Source organism: Mytilus galloprovincialis, chromosome 12 (assembly GCF_965363235.1).
Source record: "Mytilus galloprovincialis chromosome 12, xbMytGall1.hap1.1, whole genome shotgun sequence".
In the NCBI taxonomy this organism is placed as follows: domain Eukaryota; kingdom Metazoa; phylum Mollusca; class Bivalvia; order Mytilida; family Mytilidae; genus Mytilus; species Mytilus galloprovincialis.
The window spans coordinates 22,872,066-22,893,350 of record NC_134849.1 but is presented as its reverse complement, the minus strand read 5'-3'; the positions used below and the strand labels follow the sequence as shown (position 1 = coordinate 22,893,350).

Here is a 21,285-nt window from a genome sequence, read left to right as displayed (position 1 = left end):
GGACTTTAATGTAGACCAATTTGAAAACATGACTAAAAATTAAGAATCTAAATACAGGTTAGATATGGCATATCAAAGAACTCCAATAATTCAATTTTTGCTGTCGTATAAAAAAAGATCAGTACATTAACTCATTAAGTTCAGAAGATTAGACCCGGCCTTCGGCTGGTTTCAGGACCAGTAAAGAAAATGCAATTGGAAAATCTCTTATATATACAGGTGTGGATCAAGAATTTCAAAAAGGACTTGCCCCCTAAGGGCTTGCCAGAGGACAAGCCAACATTAGGAGTGATACTTGTAAAAAATCTTTGCATTTATCATATATGTAGCTCCAGAAGGTGAGGCCCTCCCCCCTAAAATTTGCCTCTGATATATCCTGACAAACTGTTCCTGAATACTATACTAGATTGATAAAAAAACAAGATGAAACATTACCAAATTATCTATTACAGTAACAACTAAACAGAGCTTACTAATATGGTAAGATATTTCAGTAATTATAGAATCTGATGTACAGTAGTTGTCGTTTGTTTATGTAATATATACGTGTTTCTCGTTTCTCGTTTTGTTTATATAGATTAGACCGTTGGTTTTCCCGTTTGAATGGTTTTATACTAGTAATTTTGGGGCCCTTTATAGCTTGTTGTTCGGTGTGAGCCAAGTCTCCGTGTTGAAGGCCGTACTTTAACCTATAATGGTTTACTTTTTTAAATTGTTATTTGGATGGAGAGTTGTCTCATTGGCACTCACACCACATCTGCCTTTATCTATATAGTAAAAAGTTTTATAGAAATAATATATTGACTCAATATACACCAATGTACATAATTATTATATCATGAAAAGATCATGTAAAGCCGATAACCTAAGTCTTAATAAAGTACATGTAATCATTATTATTACGGTAGGTTAACAGAGTAAAAGTTAATATCACTAGGGTTTTTTCCAACAATATCAATGTGATTTCTATTTCCTAAAAAAATGTCAAAAATAATCTTATTGTTATACTTTTATATATGGCAACTAGCATAAACTAATATGGTTTTCTACCCATTGGTTGGCCTTGGGCTGTTTTCTGTTCTTTGGTCGGTTTATTGTCTCTTTGACACCCCATTTCCCATTTCCATTCTCAATTTTATTATACTTATTAGAGTTGAGCAAGTCTTAATGTAGCACTGGTTGTATTATACTTATTAGAGTTGAGCAAGTCTTAACGCAGCACTGGTTGTATTATACTTATTAGAGTTGAGCAAGTCTTAACGCAGCACTGGTTGCATTATAGGTATTAGAGTTGAGCAAGTCTTAATGCAGCACTGGTTGTATTATATGTATTAGAGTTGAGCAAGTCTTAATGCAACACTAGTTGTATTATACTTATTAGAGTTGAGCAAGTCTTAATGCAGCACTGGTTGTATTATACGTATTAGAGTTGAGCAAATCTTAATGCAGCACTGGTTGTATTATACGTATTAGAGTTGAACAAGTCTTAATGCAGCACTGGTTGTATTATACTTATTAGAGTTGAGCAAGTCTTAATGCAGCACTGGTTGTATTATACTTATTAGAGTTGAGCAAGTCTTAATGCAGCACTGGTTGTATTATACTTATTAGAGTTGAGCAAGTCTTAATGCAGCACTGGTTGTATTATTCTTATCACACTGTGCAACTTCACGGAACATTTTTTTGGCTAAACTTTTTTTCCCTTGTATCTGATATGCTATTCCTAGTAAAATTTGACTAGTCTTGCATACCTCGACGATATCATGAGGCCCTATTGGTGTAGTTGATACCATACTTGTTTTTAATAACTGAGTTATACAATGCCCACATGATATAAAGTCTTGTTGATGGTAACAACACAGAAAATGAAGGAAATGTGCATATGCTATGGGGTCAAATATAGTTGGCACAAAATTCACCCTCGCTTCAAGCTTAAGTTCTGTTGGAATTACTGAAGATTTTATTGCAAATATGACTGGATTCAGTAATTTTGTCTTCAGCACTAATGTTAATTTTTCTTGTGCCACCAGTTTAAGTTCATGTTTCTGCTTCCAATTCAATTTAATAATCGGTAACAAATCAGTTCCTACTGAAATTTTATCATTTGTACATTTTGACAAACAGTTGTTTATTATTTCTATTGATGAAAAATGATTTTTTTGAAGGCAGAAGTAAGAGGCCAATTTAAGCCACCCAGATAGTGCATCTGAATTTACACCAACCAACAAATGACTTATATCATTTATGTAGTTTTTGTATAGCTGTTTGTTGTTTGCGATATCTATATGTGGTCGGGCAATTCTTTGATATCCTAGTGATAAACATAGAAAAAAGATACCTTTAGATAATCGTGTTTTACAATGATGCAGCAAGGTGTGAAGTGTATGCGACATTCTTATCGTAGATGGATTGTTGGGGAAAGAAAATCTTGTAAGTTCTTTTATCATTTGATCAACTTCAGACTCTGATCTACGAACTTTATTTGGAAATCTTTTGTAACAATGTAAAGTCTTAGATAATGAGAAAATCTGAATTCCTGTTTCACATGACTTCTTAAGGATGTTGATTAATATGTTCTTGTGTTTAATGTTTGTAAACCTTAAATATAACAAGTTATTTTCAGGAATGAAATAATGTAGTAATGTTGAATTTTCTATACAGTATATCAACCTTTTTAAACAGGCCGTAAAACAATGTATAATATTGTCTTGTCTCCAGACTGATGTTTCTGTTTCTTCTGAAATCCAAAACAAAAGTGTTTTTAAAAAGTATGAACACAATAAACCTTTTAAGTCTTCATCTTTTTCACTTCCATCTACTTTTTCTTTCTCTACTATTTCTTTCAATAAAATTTTGAGCAGGGCATAGCATAGTAACTGGGTATGACTGAAAGAATATATCAATATCTTTTCTGCTATAGAAAAGGATATTCGCCATTGAAGATTCTCATTGATAGATCCCTTGTTGCCGATTGGAACAAATAAAACACCACATGAAGTTATTTTGGAAATAAGTTCTGGAGAAGGCCAGGTTAAACGTGATCGGGAGATCCATGGTTGAGCTTGGGATACCCACTTATCACATTTCAGGCAAGATGCAAAATCCATATTATCTCCCTTGTCTGATAAGCAAGGACCATGAATTTTATTTAAGTCTGGACAGATCAGACTTAATTGTTTACGAAACTGTGATTTATAAAGCTCACTGGAAAGTAGGTTATGTCCTCTATGTTGTTCCATCACTTGTTTGATACAAGAGGATAAAGAATTATAATTGGTAACTCGTAGATTTGTAAAACATGGCTGTGTTTCCTCAGTATCCATGACTAACACTACACCACAATCCTGGAGGGCATCTTTTTCTGATTCAGGCCATGTTTCCTCAGTATCCATGACGAACGCTACACCACAATCCTCGAGGGCATCTTTTTCTGATTCATATACTGCAAAGTTATAGTTAATGCTCATTATATCAAGATCACTTCCTTTAAGATCTAATCCTTCTCCCAGACTCCCACTGCTTATTTGATCAAAGAATTTGTTGAAAGATATAAAGTCCTTACATGTATATTTCAGTCGTCTCGCTCTAACAACTTTCTCTGTTCCAATCTTGTAGCATGAATATTTATAAAAATGCAAGGATTCTGCTTTACTGTGAGACATTATTTTTTATTTTCTAAGGATTCTAAATGCTGCAATGGAGCTTTATTATCTCTTTTGACTTTATTTTGTAAGGATTCTAAATGCTGCAATGATGCTGTATTATCTCTTTTTGACTTTATTTTGTAAGGATTCTAAATGCTGCAATGATGCTGTATTATCTCTGTTGACTTTATTTTCTAAGGAATCTAAATGCTGCAATGGTGCTGTATTATCTCTTTTGACTTTATTTTCTAAGGATTCTAAATGCTGCAATGGTGCTGTATTATCTCTTTTGACTTTATTTTCTAAGGATTCTAAATGCTGCAATGTTGCTGTATTATCTCTTTTGACTTTATTTTGTAAGGATTCTAAATGCTGCAATGGTGCTGTATTATCTCTTTTGACTTTATTTTGTAAGGATTCTAAATGCTGCAATGGTGCTGTATTATCTCTTTTGACTTTATTTTCTAAGGATTCTAAATGCTGCAATGGTGCTGTATTATCTCTTTTGACTTTATTATACCCCCGCTTTAAAAAAGGGGGGGTATACTGTTTTACCTCTGTCTGTCCGTCAGTCCGTCCGTCAGTCCGTCCGTCAGTCCGTCAGTCCGTCCGTCAGTCAGTCCGTCCCATGAAACTTTCGTCACATTTTTCTCAGGAACTACACATCCACCCTTTCTGTAATTTGGTATCAACATTTATATATGTTAGCCATACCGTGTGATGCGTTTTCAGATTCATCACTTGACAACTTCCTGTTTACCGAACACTTGTATGATTTTACACATGATAGCCAAGTTGAAAATTTTCGTCACATTTTTCTCAGCAACTACAATACAAGGATTTCTGAAATTTGGTTTCAGGATTTATATAAGTCAGCTATACTGTGTGATGCATTTTCAGATTCATCACTTGACAACTTCCTGTTTACCGAACACTTGTATGATTTTACACATGATAGCCAAGTTGAAAATTTTCGTCACATTTTTCTCAGGAACTACAATACAAGGATTTCTGAAATTTGGTTTCAGGATTTATATAAGTCAGCTATACCGTGTGATGCGTTTTCAGATTCATCACTTGACAACTTCCTGTTTACCGAACACTTGTATGATTTTACACATGATAGCCAAGTTGAAAATTTTCGTCACATTTTTCTCAGGAACTACAATACAAGGATTTCTGAAATTTGGTTTCAGAATTTATATAAGTCAGCTATACCGTGTGATGCGTTTTCAGATTCATCACTTGACAACTTCCTGTTTACCGAACACTTGTATGATTTTACACATGATAGCCAAGTTGAAAATTTTCGTCACATTTTTCTCAGGAACTACAATACAAGGATTTCTGAAATTTGGTTTCAGGATTTATATAAGTCAGCTATACCATGTGATGCGTTTTCAGATTCATCACTTGACAACTTCCTGTTTACCGAACACTTGTATGATTTTACACATGATAGCCAAGTTGAAAATTTTCGTCACATTTTTCTCAGGAACTACAATACAAGGATTTCTGAAATTTGGTTTCAGGATTTATATAAGTCAGCTATACCGTGTGATGAGTTTTCAGATTCATCACTTGACAACTTCCTGTTTACCAAACACTTGCATATTTTTACACTATTAATATTATCCACTTGCGGCGGGGGTATCATCAGTGAGCAGTAGCTCGCAGTTTCACTTGTTTTGTAAGGATTCTAAATGCTGCAATGGTGCTGTATTATCTCTTTTGACTTTATTTTCTAAGGATTCTAAATGCTGCAATGGTGCTGTATTATCTCTTTTGACTTTATTTTCTAAGGATTCTAAAAGCTGCAATGGTGCTGTATTATCTCTTTTGACTTTATTTTCTAAGGATTCTAAATGCTGCAATGGTGCTGTATTATCTCTTTTGACTTTATTTTCTAAGGATTCTAAATGCTGCAATGATGCTGTATTATCTCTTTTGACTTTATTTTCTAAGGATTCTAAATGCTGCAATGGTGCTGTATTATCTCTTTTGACTTTATTTTGTAAGGAATCTAAATGCTGCAATGGTGCTGTATTATCTCTTTTGACTTTATTTTGTAAGGATTCTAAATGCTGCAATGGTGCTGTATTATCTCTTTTGACTTTATTTTGTAAGGATTCTAAATGCTGCAATGGTGCTGTATTATCTCTTTTGACTTTATTTTGTAAGGATTCTAAATGCTGCAATGTTGCTGTATTATCTCTTTTGACTTTATTTTCTAAGGATTCTAAATGCTGCAATGGTGCTGTATTATCTCTTTTGACTTTATTTTATAAAGATTCTAAATGCTGCAATGGTGCTGTATTATCTCTTTTGACTTTATTTTGTAAGGAATCTAAATGCTGCAATGGTGCTGTATTATCTCTTTTGACTTTATTTTCTAAGGATTCTAAATGCTGCAATGGTGCTGTATTATCTCTTTTGACTTTATTTTCTAAGGATTCTAAATGCTGCAATGGTGCTGTATTATCTCTTTTGACTTTATTTTCTAAGGATTCTAAATGCTGCAATGGTGCTGTATTATCTCTTTTGACTTTATTTTCTAAGGATTCTAAATGCTGCAATGTTGCTGTATTATCTCTTTTGACTTTATTTTGTAAGGATTCTAAATGCTGCAATGGTGCTGTATTATCTCTTTTGACTTTATTTTGTAAGGATTCTAAATACTGCAATGGTGCTGTATTATCTCTTTTGACTTTATTTTCTAAGGATTCTAAATGCTGCAATGGTGCTGTATTATCTCTTTTGACTTTATTTTGTAAGGATTCTAAATGCTGCAATGTTGCTGTATTATCTCTTTTGACTTTATTTTCTAAGGATTCTAAATGCTGCAATGTTGCTGTATTATCTCTTTTGACTTTATTTTCTAAGGATTCTAAATGCTGCAATGGTGCTGTATTATCTCTTTTGACTTTATTTTGTAAGGATTCTAAATGCTGCAATGTTGCTGTATTATCTCTTTTGACTTTATTTTGTAAGGATTCTAAATGCTGCAATGGTGCTGTATTATCTCTTTTGACTTTATTTTGTAAGGATTCTAAATGCTGCAATGGTGCTGTATTATCTCTTTTGACTTTATTTTCTAAGGATTCTAAATGCTGCAATGGTGCTGTATTATCTCTTTTGACTTTATTTTGTAAGGATTCTAAATGCTGCAATGGTGCTGTATTATCTCTTTTGACTTTATTTTGTAAGGATTCTAAATGCTGCAATGGTGCTGTATTATCTCTTTTTACTTTATTTTGTAAGGATTCTAAATGCTGCAATGGTGCTGTATTATCTCTTTTGACTTTATTTTGTAAGGATTCTAAATGCAGCAATGGTGCTGTATTATCTCTTTTGACTTTATTTTGTAAGGATTCTAAATGCAGCAATGGTGCTGTATTATCTCTTTTGACTTTATTTTGTAAGGATTCTAAATGCTGCAATGGTGCTGTATTATCTCTTTTGACTTTATTTTGTAAGGATTCTAAATGCTGCAATGGTGTTGTATTGTCTCTTTTGACTTTATTTTCTAAGGATTCTAAATGCTGCAATGGTGCTGTATTATCTCTTTTGACTTTATTTTGTAAGGATTCTAAATGCAGCAATGGTGCTGTATTATCTCTTTTGACTTTATTTTGTAAGGATTCTAAATGCAGCAATGGTGCTGTATTATCTCTTTTGTCGTTGTGATGGAACTCTATAATTGTCTCGGACGGTACTGTGCTAATGTTCTGTATAGTCCCTCTAGCCTTGTAATGTTTCTGGACAGTATTGTACTATTGCCAGATAGTCTCTCTAGCCTTGTAATGGTTACTGGATGGTATTGTACTATTGTCCGTATAGTCTCTCTGAGTTTGTAATGGTTTCTGGACGGAACTGTACTATTGTCCGTATAGTCTCTCTGAGTTTGTAATGGTTTCTGGACAGTACTGTACTATTGTCCGTATAGTCTCTCTGAGTTTGTAATGGTTTCTGGACGGTACTGTACTATTGTCCGTATAGTCTCTCTGAGTTTGTAATGGTTTCTGGACGGTACTGTAGTAATGTCTAGATGGTCTCTCTCTAGGCTTGTAATGGTTTCTGGACAGTATTGTAGTAATGTCTAGATGGTCTCTCTCTAGGCTTGTAATGGTTTCTGGACAGTACTGTAGTAATGTCTAGATGGTCTCTCTCTAGGCTTGTAATGGTTTCTGGACGGTATTGTGGTATTGTCTAGATAGTCTCTCTCTAGGCTTGTAATGGTTTCTTGATAGTTCTGCGTTATTGTCTAGATGGTCTCTCTAGGCTTGTAATGATTTCTGGACAGTACTGTAGTATATTGTCTAGATGGTCTCTCTCTAGTCTTGTAATGGTTTCTGGACAGTACAGTAGTATTGTCTAGATAGTCTCTCTCTAGGCTTGTAATGGTTTTCTGGACAGTACTGTAGTATTGTCTAGGTGGTCTCTCTCTAGGCTTGTAATGGTTTCTTGATGGTTCTGTAGTATTGTCGAGATGGTCTCTCTCTAGGCTTGTAATAATTTCTGGACAGTACTGTAGTATTGTCTAGATGGTCTCTCTCTAGGCTTGTAATGGTTTCTGGACAGTACTGTAGTATTGTCTAGATGGTCTCTCTCTAGGCTTGTAATGGTTTCTGGACAGTACTGTAGTATTGTCTAGATAGTCTTTCTCTAGGCTTGTAATGGTTTTCTGGACAGTACTGTAGTATTGTCTAGGTGGTCTCTCTCTAGGCTTGTAATGGTTTCTTGATGGTTCTGTAGTATTGTTGAGGTTATCTCTCTCTAACTTTTTAATGGTTTTTAGATAGTTCTGAGTTATTGTCTAGACAATCTTTTATCCTTGGAATTGTAAGCAATGATTTTCTCTTAAAATCTCTCTAAAAAAAAATAAAAAAAATGTCTACTTTACTTTTAATTGTCTCAGAGAAATTTAGACAGTTATAGTTATCTGTATGTAAAAGATGGATTAGTGATTGATGGTATTAAACACACTAAGATTTATCAAGGTGGCTAAGATTTGAAAAATAAACTGTTGACCAGAAGGGTCAAGTTAGCTATTCTTAACACTTGTCCATAGTTGTCATCATGTGCTAACTAAAAATATGCTTCGAAACTACTGGACAATCGAAAACAAACTTGTTCACAATCATTATTGGGGTTTCTACTTTAAAAAACTGTATCTGAGGATGTTAGCTGCGCACCAACATGTCTAAAAATAGAACGAAGGGGTTGAATGCAAGTTTGGTCTATTATCTTGAATACTGCTATAGAAAGATAAAAATCTGAAAAAAAACTGATGGCAAAATTGTTCAGAATGGTTGAGATCTACCTATTGACATCAAAGCTGTCAGACTAATTCATATAGGAGTAATTTCCCTTAAATGATGAATTTTACCAATAGTGAGAAACCTAATATGGCAAAAGAGATGATCATGCTTCTAATAGGAGTTATTACCTTTTAATTGCGATTTTTTTCAATTAATTGTATGTGTTATTATCTACTATTTTGAATTAAATGTAATAAATAGATAGAAACTTGGATAGCAAAAATGATCCGCAAATCAAGATTTACAAATAAGTCAATCTTGCTGATATTGTTTGTGGACTCTTTATATGAGTTATGGCTCTTAAATGACAACTTGTACCAATATTTTATGTTTTTTTTTATATTGCTGATTACCTCCATAAATTCATTTTTTATTTTCATTGCATCATTAACTCAATTTGAGTTGACAGTTTTATTATTATTATTGGGGACAGGCTAAACTTTATTTAATTTAATTATCAATATATTATTGGAAGGACAGTTTTTTTTAAATTATTACTAGAACACACCCGCGAAATCGCGGGCATATACAACTTGTGAACTGTTGTAGGATGAATTTTTGTAAAGATATTATGTATGGAGAATTTCATAAAAGGTATCAAAAGCCCTCCCAAAGTCCGATATTTGTTTCCTTTCTGTTAAATTCAATTATTTTCGTGCATCTGGCCTCAGACCACAACTATTCTTCTCCTTTGATACAATGCTTCTTTTGGTAAAAGTCAAATAAAATAAAAATTTGCACCGTTTAAAACATGAAATAAATGTAACTGCTTATATATAGACCATTATTAGTCTAATAAAATATGCTTCAAGGACAATCCATCAGTGCTTTTTCTTTTGAGAGGCTTATTAACATGCCAATGGTAGGATATGAATCATGTATAAATGACTAAGACCAACTAAGGCTAATTCGAGGGGTTTGTCAGAGGGGTCCTGATCCCGAAATCTCGTGCTTAAAACCATGTAATAAGGAGATGCAATTCATATCCTGAAATCCCAACACCATGATATGAAACGCGAAAAATAATTGTCCTCTCTAAGGATGTATAAAGGTTGTGGTTCTTGCGATCAAAACACCATGATATGAAACGCGAAAAATAATTGTCCTCTCTAAGTGTGGTATAATAGTTGTGGTTCTTGTGATCTAAACACCATGATATGGAGAACGCTCTGTTTGGCTTATTTATTTTTCATTTTTGTTATTTATCATACGATTGGTTGTATTTGTGAAGGTTTCAAACCGGAAGTCTTATCTATGACTAAAAGTCAGTCCGATGACGAAATGATATCCGGACTCCTTTTTTGTCATTTTTCTCATTAAATAACTCAACCTGAATAATCATAAGAATGGATGACAAATGCGACTATGCATGTTACCTATAGGACACAGAGGCATGATGATTAACCCGAATAATCCAATCGTTATATTACGATCACTACGATCACTCCATTACTGAGAAAAGTAGTGGATAGTGGGCACTGAATTATTCAAGTTGGGTTGTACATACATATATTATAAGTATTAAAGGGAGATAACTCAATAGTTATAGAATATTTTCACAGATTTAATGAAGTTAATCTTTTGTAGAATCAATACAAACAACTTTTCCTTGTTGGATATTTAATAAGTTTTGATGTATAAGTGTTTATTCATAGAATAATATATTTAGAATTATTTGAAATGAGACAAATCATATGTTGAGTGAGGGGAAGGATGTTCTACTTAAAGGAATTTTTCAAACTCTGTCATTCAGTAGCTAGTGTTGTGATGAAATTTTCTCTTTAAAAAATAAAAAAATGGGAAAAGTTTGTCTTTACTGAAACAGGAAGATAACATAATTTCAGTTACACATTTAAAATATATTTGATTGTTACATTTGTATTTCGAAATAAAAAAATACCAATAAGAAAACTATGCACCAGAGTTTATTTCATTTTATATTTGTTCCCTTCATTATTGTCAAGAATTTTATATTGACATAAATATATGCTGGACAGAATACTACCTTAAATATTTGTGTTATATGGACGTTATAATAATTTTGATCGATTTTTTCTTGATTTGTTTCTTTGTAAGATTTCTGAATGTAAAAAAAAAAAAAAAAAAATATACTCGTATTTGGCACAACTTTTTGGAATTTTGGATCCTCAATGCTCTTCAACTTTGTACTTGTTTGGCTTTATAAATATTTTGATATGAGTGTCACTGATGAGTCTTATGTAGACGAAACACGCGTCTGGTGTACTTAATTATAATCCCGGTACCTTTGATAACTATTTTATATAGATTAGACGGTTGGTTTTCCCATTTGAATGCTTTTACATTAGTAATTTTTGGGGCCCTAAGTTATAGCTTGCTGTTTGGGGTGAGCCAAGGCTCCGTGTTAAAGGCCGTACTTTGACCTATAAAGGTTTACTCTTATAAATTGTTATTTGGATGGAGAGTTGTCTCATTGGCACTCATACCACATCTTCCTATATCTATATAAAGATTTTCTGAGTTAAGTTTTACTAACTTTTTTTTAATTCAATATGACATTAGGGATATTGCTCAAATATAACATGCCTTGTCCATCTTCCCCTTCACCTGTAAAATAAAAAGAAATGAAAAATAAGCTGTTTACTAAAAATTTGTTGATTATTGTCAGAAGAAATTAAGATGATGATTTATTATTAAAAAGAGAAATATTGGCTTGATTTGGTAGTCTTCCTGTTTTTAGCCTTTAATTTTACTTGGCAAAGAATGATTTTATATGAATTTGGTTAAATATACTTACCATGAATTAACATTTATATGTTTGCCTTCATAACCTGATCTCATCACAAAAATTAAAATATATGACTTCTCATTTAAAGGAGTAGGTCCAGTAAGACCCCTTTTTGGTCCCAAAATATAGCAGTTTTACAAAATTGTTAAAGTGTAAACTTTTAGTTATGTATTTGAAAGTAGAATGCTTCATACATATGGGCTGTTTTTGAGAATACAATGCACATATATGGGGTTATAGCATCATTAAGTCATGCTAAATAACTGAAATCTTTACAATTTAAGCATTTTAGTTAAATTTTAGACAGTTTCCGTCTTAGATGAAAGTGGCCGCATTTGTGTTCATTCTTAATATTGAAATGTAAGTTGTATTTGATAATAGTACATAGCAAATATAAAGGTTGAGGATGAACACGGATGTGGTCACTTTCATTTTTGACAAAAACCATCTGAAACGTGACATTTTTGGGCATATTTGATAGATTTTTCATATTTAAGCTTGCATCAGAGCGTTTTTTATGACATAATCAGTTAAAATCTTTCACATAAACTAATTGAATCAACTGAAATTGACACTTTATTGTTTAAAAAGTGTCCAAAATATTTTGTCAGATGAACTTGAAATTTGAGACCAAAATATCCCTTACAGGACCTACTCCTTTGTTAAAACTTGTAAAAAACACATAATTTGTTTGACTTTATTAAAGAAATGCGTAATTATAAACCTTTAGCCACTGCTATAGTGAAAAGCAGGGGTATACCTTTGATAGGTTTGCTTACAGTATTTCTACTAACTTGCCATCTATCTACAAAGTTATGCAATACAATTTTTTTATGGCTTTGCCACTAAGTGGTCAGGGACATATAGTTTTACCCTTGTCTGAAATTTCGTAATGCCATAATTCCAAAATTCCGTAATTCCCAAATTCCATAATTCCGTCACTCTATCATTCTGCAACAAACCATTATACAGAGTTTTTTTTCAAAACCGCTTCAGATATTGAGTGATCTATGTAATGTAAGTTCTCAATGATGAGTTACAGATCAAGTAAGTTTCGATTCACTCTGCTAATTTTTGCCAAAATTATGGGCTTTGGACTTTGATAAATTATTGAAAATCACAGTTATACAGACTTTTTTTCTAAACGCTTTCAGATATTGGGATGATTTTTGGCATGTGCGTTAACCAGCATGAGTTACAGATCAAGTATAAGTTTTGTTCTGCTCTGCTTGTCTTTTGCTGAAATTACGGGCTTTGGACTTTGATAAATTGTTGAAAATCACAGTTATACATTGTACAGACTTTTTTCTAAACGCTTTCAGACATTGGGCTGATTTTTGGTTTGTGAGTTACTCATGATGAGTTACAGATCAAGTTTAAGTTTTGTTCCGCTCAGTTAATTTTTGCTGTAATTTCTGGCTTTGGACTTTAAATTTTTGAAAATCACAGTTATACAGACCAGTTTTCTAAATGCTTTCAGATATTGGACTGATTTTTGGTATATGAGCTAACTATGACAAGTTACAGATCAAGTTTAAGTTTCGTTCGGCTCCGCTAATTTTTACAACTTTGAAAATTGTTGAAAATGACAGTTGTACAGACATTTTTCTATACGCTGATTTTTTTTATATGTGAGACAACCATCATGTTTGTGTCCACATGTGTTATTGAAATTGCAGATTTTTCAACTTTTGGAGACAGGGCCGTTTGTGTCGCTTTCACACATCTAGTTTGTAGATAGGAATCTTGCATAAATCATTAGAACCATGTTATGAGGAACATTAATGGGTGCTTTTAAGTGGGCATCCATGTACTATGGACATATTCTTGTTTTTTTTTAACTTTCATTTGTTTATTTATACATTTATTTTTTATTCTTTATAAAACATTTTTTTTTTACTTTTGAAATTTATTTGAAATGTTTTTAGATTAACTGATTTTCACGATTTTGGAGGGATGAAAAGGGGGTGTGGTGTGTATTATACACAACTGCGTACTATACACAGCAAAATATGGTAATATTGATTCCTGATTATTATTTTCCCCAACTAGATAAAATGAATTATTGTTAGGGAGGAAAACTAAAGTTTGCATACTACCTTTAGGGTAGAGAGCAATATTGATTGATTTGGTCAGGAAGACATATATCATTTTATATAGTTACACATAAAAAACGAAGCTCCTCATTTAGTACTATTAATGCATATGTTTGGATCAATTAAATATGTATGAACCCATGTAATTTAATGGCTGTATACAGGAGTAAATTAACACCATTGTTTTTCCCCTATTAGTCTTGGTGCTTTGAAACACCCAAGATATATGTTAATGACTCATGAGTTTATTTCTGCTATGAAATGCAGGTTTAACTTCCTACAATTTCAAATTATAATTTTTTTTACTCTTTTTTTGTATGAAACCTATTATGACGTACTATACCAGTGAGTGTGCTTCCCATACGGAGATTAAACTTTAATACAAAATACACTTTCACTGATCTCTGGATTTTGGTTGAGCTGTTTACTATTTTTGCTGTTGAGTTTTGTTAATTATTGTTTGTCTTTTCTTTTTCTTTTTTTTTTCAGCAATGAACTGTCTGTCTTTCTCTGACTAAGAGTTATTTTTATTGTCCCATTCATAGCTAATTCTTACTTTTTCTTTAACAAAGTTTCTTTTACCCATAGGCACCTTTTTAACTTATTTTGGAGATGTGGTGCTTAAAGCATGACATTTTCAATTTAAGAAGAATCTGCAATATATTAAAACAATAGAAGTAATGTCTAATTTTTCCCCAATTAAAGCAGCCTTAAATTTTTATTTCTTTACAGCTTATTTCCTAATGCATGTAGAGCAAGACTTTGGTTAGCTTGATTGCTTTGTTCGTATATTGTACAATTGTATTTGAAAAACTTCCAATCAAATTAAAACATAATATATTCAAGTTTAACTATGCCTATATATATTGTTTCAAGATGCAAATCTTATTTACAAAGCTTAGGTAAATGTTTATACAAACAAAGCAAGCAAGTCAATCAAAGTTTAACTCTACAAGCGATAGGAAATAAGCTGTAAGCTCTAAATTTCATTTGAAGTCTTTACCTATAACATGTTTACTTCACCTACCTTTTCATTGAACTACAATAACTTTTTTAGTACATAAACTGCAGGATCTTCCAAGTATCACATAGAAATTGTGTTTTATTAGACAATTTCATAGAATATATATAGACAGACAGACTCAGTTACCAAATATAGTGTTTAGATTGATGAAATGATAATAGAAAAAACCCAAATGATATTGATGAAAAGATAATTTAACAAAAACACAGTAATGTTACAAGTAATTAAGTACCTATTTCCTTCAAAATTTTCTTGCATAAACTTGATTTATGAAACTTTCACGTCACAAAGTACTTAAAAGATAAATAGCTGATGCAATTTATTGATATTTATAAAACTGAACGTATATTATTATGATGTCTCATTTTCTACACTGGCCCTTGTTTCAGCTTACCCTTGCAGGTCCTAGTATTAGCGTAAGTCTCTACTTGCAATCCTAAGGGCCTTACTAAATAGAGGATGGAACTCAGTCATCCGTTCTATACTGGCCCTTGTTTCAGCTTACCCTTGCAGGTCCTAGTATTAGCGTAAGTCTCTACTTGCAATCCTAAGGGCCTTACTAAATAGAGGATGGAACTCAGTCATCCGTTCTATACTGGCCCTTGTTTCAGCTTACCCTTGCAGGTCCTAGTATTAGCGTAAGTCTCTACTTGCAATCCTAAGGCCTGCAGTATTAGCGTAAGTCTCTACTTGCAATCCTAAGGGCCTTACTAAATAGAGGATGGAACTCAGTCATCCTTTCTATACTGGCCCTTGTTTCAGCTTACCCTTGCAGGTCCTAGTATTAGCGTAAGTCTCTACTTGCAATCCTAAGGGCCTTACTAAATAGAGGATGGAACTCAGTCATCCGTTCTATACTGGCCCTTGTTTCAGCTTACCCTTGCAGGTCCTAGTATTAGCGTAAGTCTCTACTTGCAGTCCTAAGGGCCTTACTAAATAGAGGATGGAACTCAGTCATCCGTTCTATACTGGCCCTTGTTTCAGCTTACCCTTACAGGTCCTAGCTATATATAGTAATAGCCTGAAATAGTCTGTTCTTGCAAGCCTAAGGGCATTACTAAAATAGGTGATGAAACTTAAGTCATTCTAGTAATTGATCCTGTGGCTCAAGTAGACAAGATAGATGTCTCATATTAACCAAGTTTTGGAGGATGGTTTGACCATCACATGATTTGTTGCTTAAACAAACATTGAATTGTGATTGAAACAGGAAGTCTCTAAATATTTATAAAACAAGTTTTCCATGTCATAGCTATGGGTCAGTATTTTGAGCTCATTTGAGATATGCCTTGCTGTACCACAAAGGAGTAGGTCCAGTAAGGGCAGATTTTGGCCTCAAATTTCAGGTTCATCTGACGAATTATTTTGGACACTTTTTAAACACTTAAGTGTCTATTTCAGTTGATTCAATTAGTTTATGTGAAAGATTTTAACTGAGTTACTCATAAAAAAACGCTCTGATTCAAGCTTAAATATGAAAAATCTATCAAATAAGCCAAAAAATGTAACTTTTCAGATGGGTTTTGTCAAAAATAAAAGTGGTCGCATCCGTGCTACCCTCAACCTTTATATATGTCATGTATTATAACCAAATACAACTTGCAATTCAGTATTAAGAATGAACACAAATGCGGCCACTTTTGTTTAAGACGGAAACCGTCTAAAATTTAAATAAAATGCTAAATTTGTGAAGATTTTAGTAATTTAGCATGACTTAATTATCCTAGTACCCGATACATGTGCATTTCATTGTCAAAAACAGCACATATTTATGTAGCAGAAGCATTATACTTTCCAATAGATAACTAAAAGTTTAAATTTTAACAATTTTGTAAAACTGCTATATGTTTGGGTCAAAAAGGGGTCTTACTGGACCTTCTCCTTTCATGTGCTAATATGTTTCATTGTGGTATAGCCTTAGAGTGCAGTTATTAGAATGAATATTTTAAAATTGTATTTAAATTGTGGAGTTATTTCCCTTACTATGAGTTTTCACCTAACAAAATACAGCTTGCACTTGTGAGAGGAAATAATCAATTTAATACAAGAAAGATCTGCTATGTAAAGGTGTGATATTGTACTAATTTAATGGTTTAAAAGGAAAAAGAATATAATACTGGAATGAAGTTTACTGGTTTATATAAAAATAAGAAGATGGGGTATGATTGCCAATGTGAGACAAACTCTCCACAAGAGACCAAAAGAAACAGAAATTAACAACTAGAGGTCAACGTGTGGCCTTCAACAAGGAGTAAAACCCATACCCGCATAGTCAGCTATAAAAGGCCCCCAAATGACAAATGAAAAACAAGAAAACTAACGGTCTGATTTATGTACAAAATAAAGTACGAAAAAAAAGATATGATATACAGCAACAACCACTGAATTACATGCTCCTGACTTGGGACAGGCACATACAGAATGTGGCCGGGTATGTTTGTCTCATAAAATGTGTATAGCTCTTTACTCAGGAACTACAAATCAGAGCTTTCTTACATATGGTATCAAACTTAATGTGAGCATGGAATGCTCTGGGATGCATTCAAACTCTGATTCACAAGAACTTCTTGTATACTGAGTACTTGTACATTCTTACACATTATGGCCATTTATAAAGTGGTATGCATTTTTTCAGGGACCTAAAAATCATTTAAGGGATTGCCATGGTACTTGATTGTCAATTTAAGTGATTTTTTTTTGTTTTCATTTAAAATTTCAAGATTTCAATATTCTAAAAAAGGAAACATCTAACATATCAGGACTTAAAATGAATAAAACTGCTGATTTAAAGATGTCCTATTTTAATATCAGTGACTGTTTCACAAAAGATTTCATCCCTTCATTAACACAATTTCCTTACTACTTTTTCTAAGGAAAAACAATCAAAAGACAAACAGCAGTATACATAACACAACATAGAAAACCAAAGATTGAGTGACACGAACTCCACTAAAAGCAGAGGGGGATCACAGGTGCTCTAGATCCTGCTCTACATCTGGCACCCGTCGTGTTGCTCATGTAAGCACTACTCTAGTGATAGTCCGATTCTGTAGGTGACGTTCAAGGAAAATAGGAAGTGATTGTGATCAAAACCATTGGAACATATCCCTCATCAAAATAGATAGATAAATATAAAATTAATGATATTAATTCAAATAATTTGGATGAAAATTTTACCAAAATATTAAATCCTATGTCTGAAAAAGAATTAAAATCTATTTGTATGTATATTAAAGAAGCTCTTGATTTGAGAGACCACCATACCGTTTCATCAGGTAATAATCTTCTACAGTAGTTCGTGCATATACATATATATCTTATATTGTGTGTTTTAAGTAAATTTATGAAAATCTAGAATAATACTGATGTATAAGTTTATCATGGTATCAATATCAGTTTATAATGTAATGACATACATAGAATTGTCTTATGACTTGTTGTTACATGCATCTTTATTTCATTTATATGTTGTTTGAATATTATAATTATCTGTATTTGGATCACGCCTCTACCCTTGCAAGAATCTATTGGGATATCCTAGGATATCCCAAGAACTTCCTGGGATTTCCTGAGATATTTTTTTGGGATATCCCAGGACTTCCTGAAATGAAATTTCAAGACTTTTCAGGAATTTTAGGGAGAGTATTGGAACAGGACTTCCTGGGATATCCCAGGAAATCCTGAACCTAAAAGCATAGGACCAATTGGGACATTTCAGGACTTTTCAGGACTAGTAAACCTGAAATATCCCAGGATTGTCCTGAGAAGTCCCAGGGTTTCAGGACTTTTCAGGACTAGTTAACCTGAAATATCCCAGGATTGTCCTGAGAAGTCCCAGGTTTAAAAAACTTTTCAGGACTTGTTTACATGTAAATTATTTTAATATTGTCCTGTGAACTCCTGGGATGTCCTGGGATATTTCAAGACATACCAAAAAATCAACAAAAAAAAGCCATGGGGATAACATGGACTCTTATCCTTTTAATCTATGAAAAGACCGTATTCATTCTTCCGATTTTTTTCTTCACAGTACATTTGATGGCATTTTTAAAATCAAATTACTTGAAAACAAATTTATTTTCTATAGTACAGTCACTGTTTTGTTCATTGTTATCATCTTCTATTCTCTCAAATTTTCCAAAAAGCCGTCTTGTCTTGACTAGTTTAAGCTGGTCACATAAATGTATCTTGGCCCTCACTATAGTTTTTTTTTTATAAATCAGAGCTGCTGGTCTTTAAAAGTAAATCTAAAACAAAACAAAAGTTTTGGATCTAAAGTTTGATAAAAAAAAATAAATACCAAATCTCATGCATTAGTATGTCAGATTTGTTTAAGTCAACATGCTTTTTTCTTTATTTAAATGAGTACATACATGTATATATTTTGTGTATAAATGTACCCTGCCATTAAGGACATTTGATTCATTCATATATCATAGACTTTAAATTATCTCCTGACAATTATTTTTAGCATTTTTTCCCCCTACTCAATCATTTATTTAAAATTTGTAAAATTAAACATGTACTAGTATTCCAGAAGTATGTATCTTAATGAATTAAGCAACTTATTCCAGAGATATTTCAGCAAACTGTTTGTGGTATATATCTTAATGTGAGTTTTCTCACTGTTCTATGTTTAAGTTTTTTTATATTATTATTAAATGCATACCTATACAATTTAAATGTTTTTTTCATTATAAGTGATAACAATGTATTGCTAATTCCTTATGATTGTGATGAAAGTAAATCTTATGTAAACATTCTATAACTGTTTTCTTTACTCTTATTGTAACATGCACATATTCAAAATGGTGGAATCTAATATATTTGTACTTCAACCAAAAGATATTATCCAAAATGCATGAAATCATCAAATTAATGCTCCTTAAAATCAAAGTCATGTCACCAGAAGAAAACATCTGCACTATTAATATAATGTTAAAATATAGAACTGTTGGAACTTAGTTAATTTCATTTATCTGCATTCACTTTGTGTTTAGGATATATTAGACATCTTTGCTTGTTGTCCAAGTTCAAATTCTAATTGTGTCAGGGGTTATTTAAGGAGTTAAATTTCTATTTTCTTTGAAAGGTTCCCTGGTTGAATAAATTAAATTTATCTTGAATATTTGATATATATATTATAATAAAAAAATATCCATTTATTGTTTATTTACCATCTTAATGTTTAAAGTTATAATAGTAATTGCAGAAAATGTATAATTTAGCCATATGTGATCCCCTGCATTTGGCCTCACACTTCCTGTCCAGTGTCTACACTAAAATAAGTATTAACCAGATGGCACATTTATACATTTCATTCACTCTGGCTCACATTTCAAAGATAAAGAATTAAAGCATGAAAATTGTTTGTGTGTTTCATTTAGATACTTGTAATTATATAATTTAACCTGTTTACATTTAATCTATTATCTTGGGTATTACATCTATGGTTGTATGATCATGTCTTTAATATTGGGCTTTGAAAATAAATAATGTTTAATTAAAAAAAATCATGTTGTGTTGTTCATGTTGTTACTCATATTTTGGCTTGGGGCATGTGACATGATTTGTGATATGTGAGTTTTGCATTTTCCAAAATTGCGTTCTAACATTTTTCATCAATATGATCATATACAAGTTGAACTGTGCACAAACAATTCTTGGAACTTAAATTTTAAATGGAATTGAATATATACATAAGTGGAATTCAAATTGTAAAAAAAGACTAAGTTTTGAAAAGAAACCCATATCTTTAAAGTCTTGAAATATCCCAGTAATTCCTGTTAATAATCTAAAGTCCTAAGAGTTCTTGAAAAATCAGGATAAACTTGTGTTCATCAAATATTGTAAGTCCTGAAATATCCCTGAAATTCCTGAAACAAATTTAAAGTCTTTGAAATTCCTGAAATATCAGGACAACATATTTCAGGACTTCATGGGACTTCCTGGGACACTTGAAATTTCAGGATTTACAAAATTACCAGTGCTGGGATTTTTCAGGATATCCCAGGACTTCCTGGGATATCCTGAAAGACAAGATTTTTTCAGGACACCATTTTGCAGGGGTATTGTGCTCTTTCCAATAAAATATTGAATTGAATTGAATTGAATTGAATTGAATATAATGCTCAACTGACATGTGATTGCAAAAAGTGAAAGGCCAAATCAATTATGACATGATAAAGCATCAGAAACCAAAAGTTCTAATAAAAGACAACTATTAACCCAGATTTATGAAAAAAAACATTCAAGTATAATTAGAGTTTATATACTATTTTTTTTCATTTTACGGTTAATTAATGAATACACACACAGGCACTGGTTACAGAATTTATTATATAAAGGTATAAGACGAGTGCCTGTGGATACACATATCCGTTTTTTTCCAGTTTATATGAGAAAATACAAAACTGGCAGAAGGTTTGAAACG

General features: G+C 32.3%; 1 protein-coding gene and 1 long non-coding RNA gene across 2 annotated transcripts in view; one reads left to right on the top strand and one right to left on the bottom strand.

The window, feature by feature from the left end:
- The window catches only part of LOC143055258 (uncharacterized), a 202,300-nt gene that overhangs the window by 90,844 nt on the left and 90,171 nt on the right, over positions 1-21,285 (top strand). The gene's annotated exons all lie outside the window — the stretch shown is intronic.
- LOC143053978 (uncharacterized) lies at positions 18,911-20,214 on the bottom strand. Its single transcript, XR_012971525.1, has 2 exons — positions 19,692-20,214; positions 18,911-19,099 (listed from the first exon to the last, which is right to left on the bottom strand). It is a non-coding gene; the product is annotated as an uncharacterized LOC143053978 (long non-coding RNA).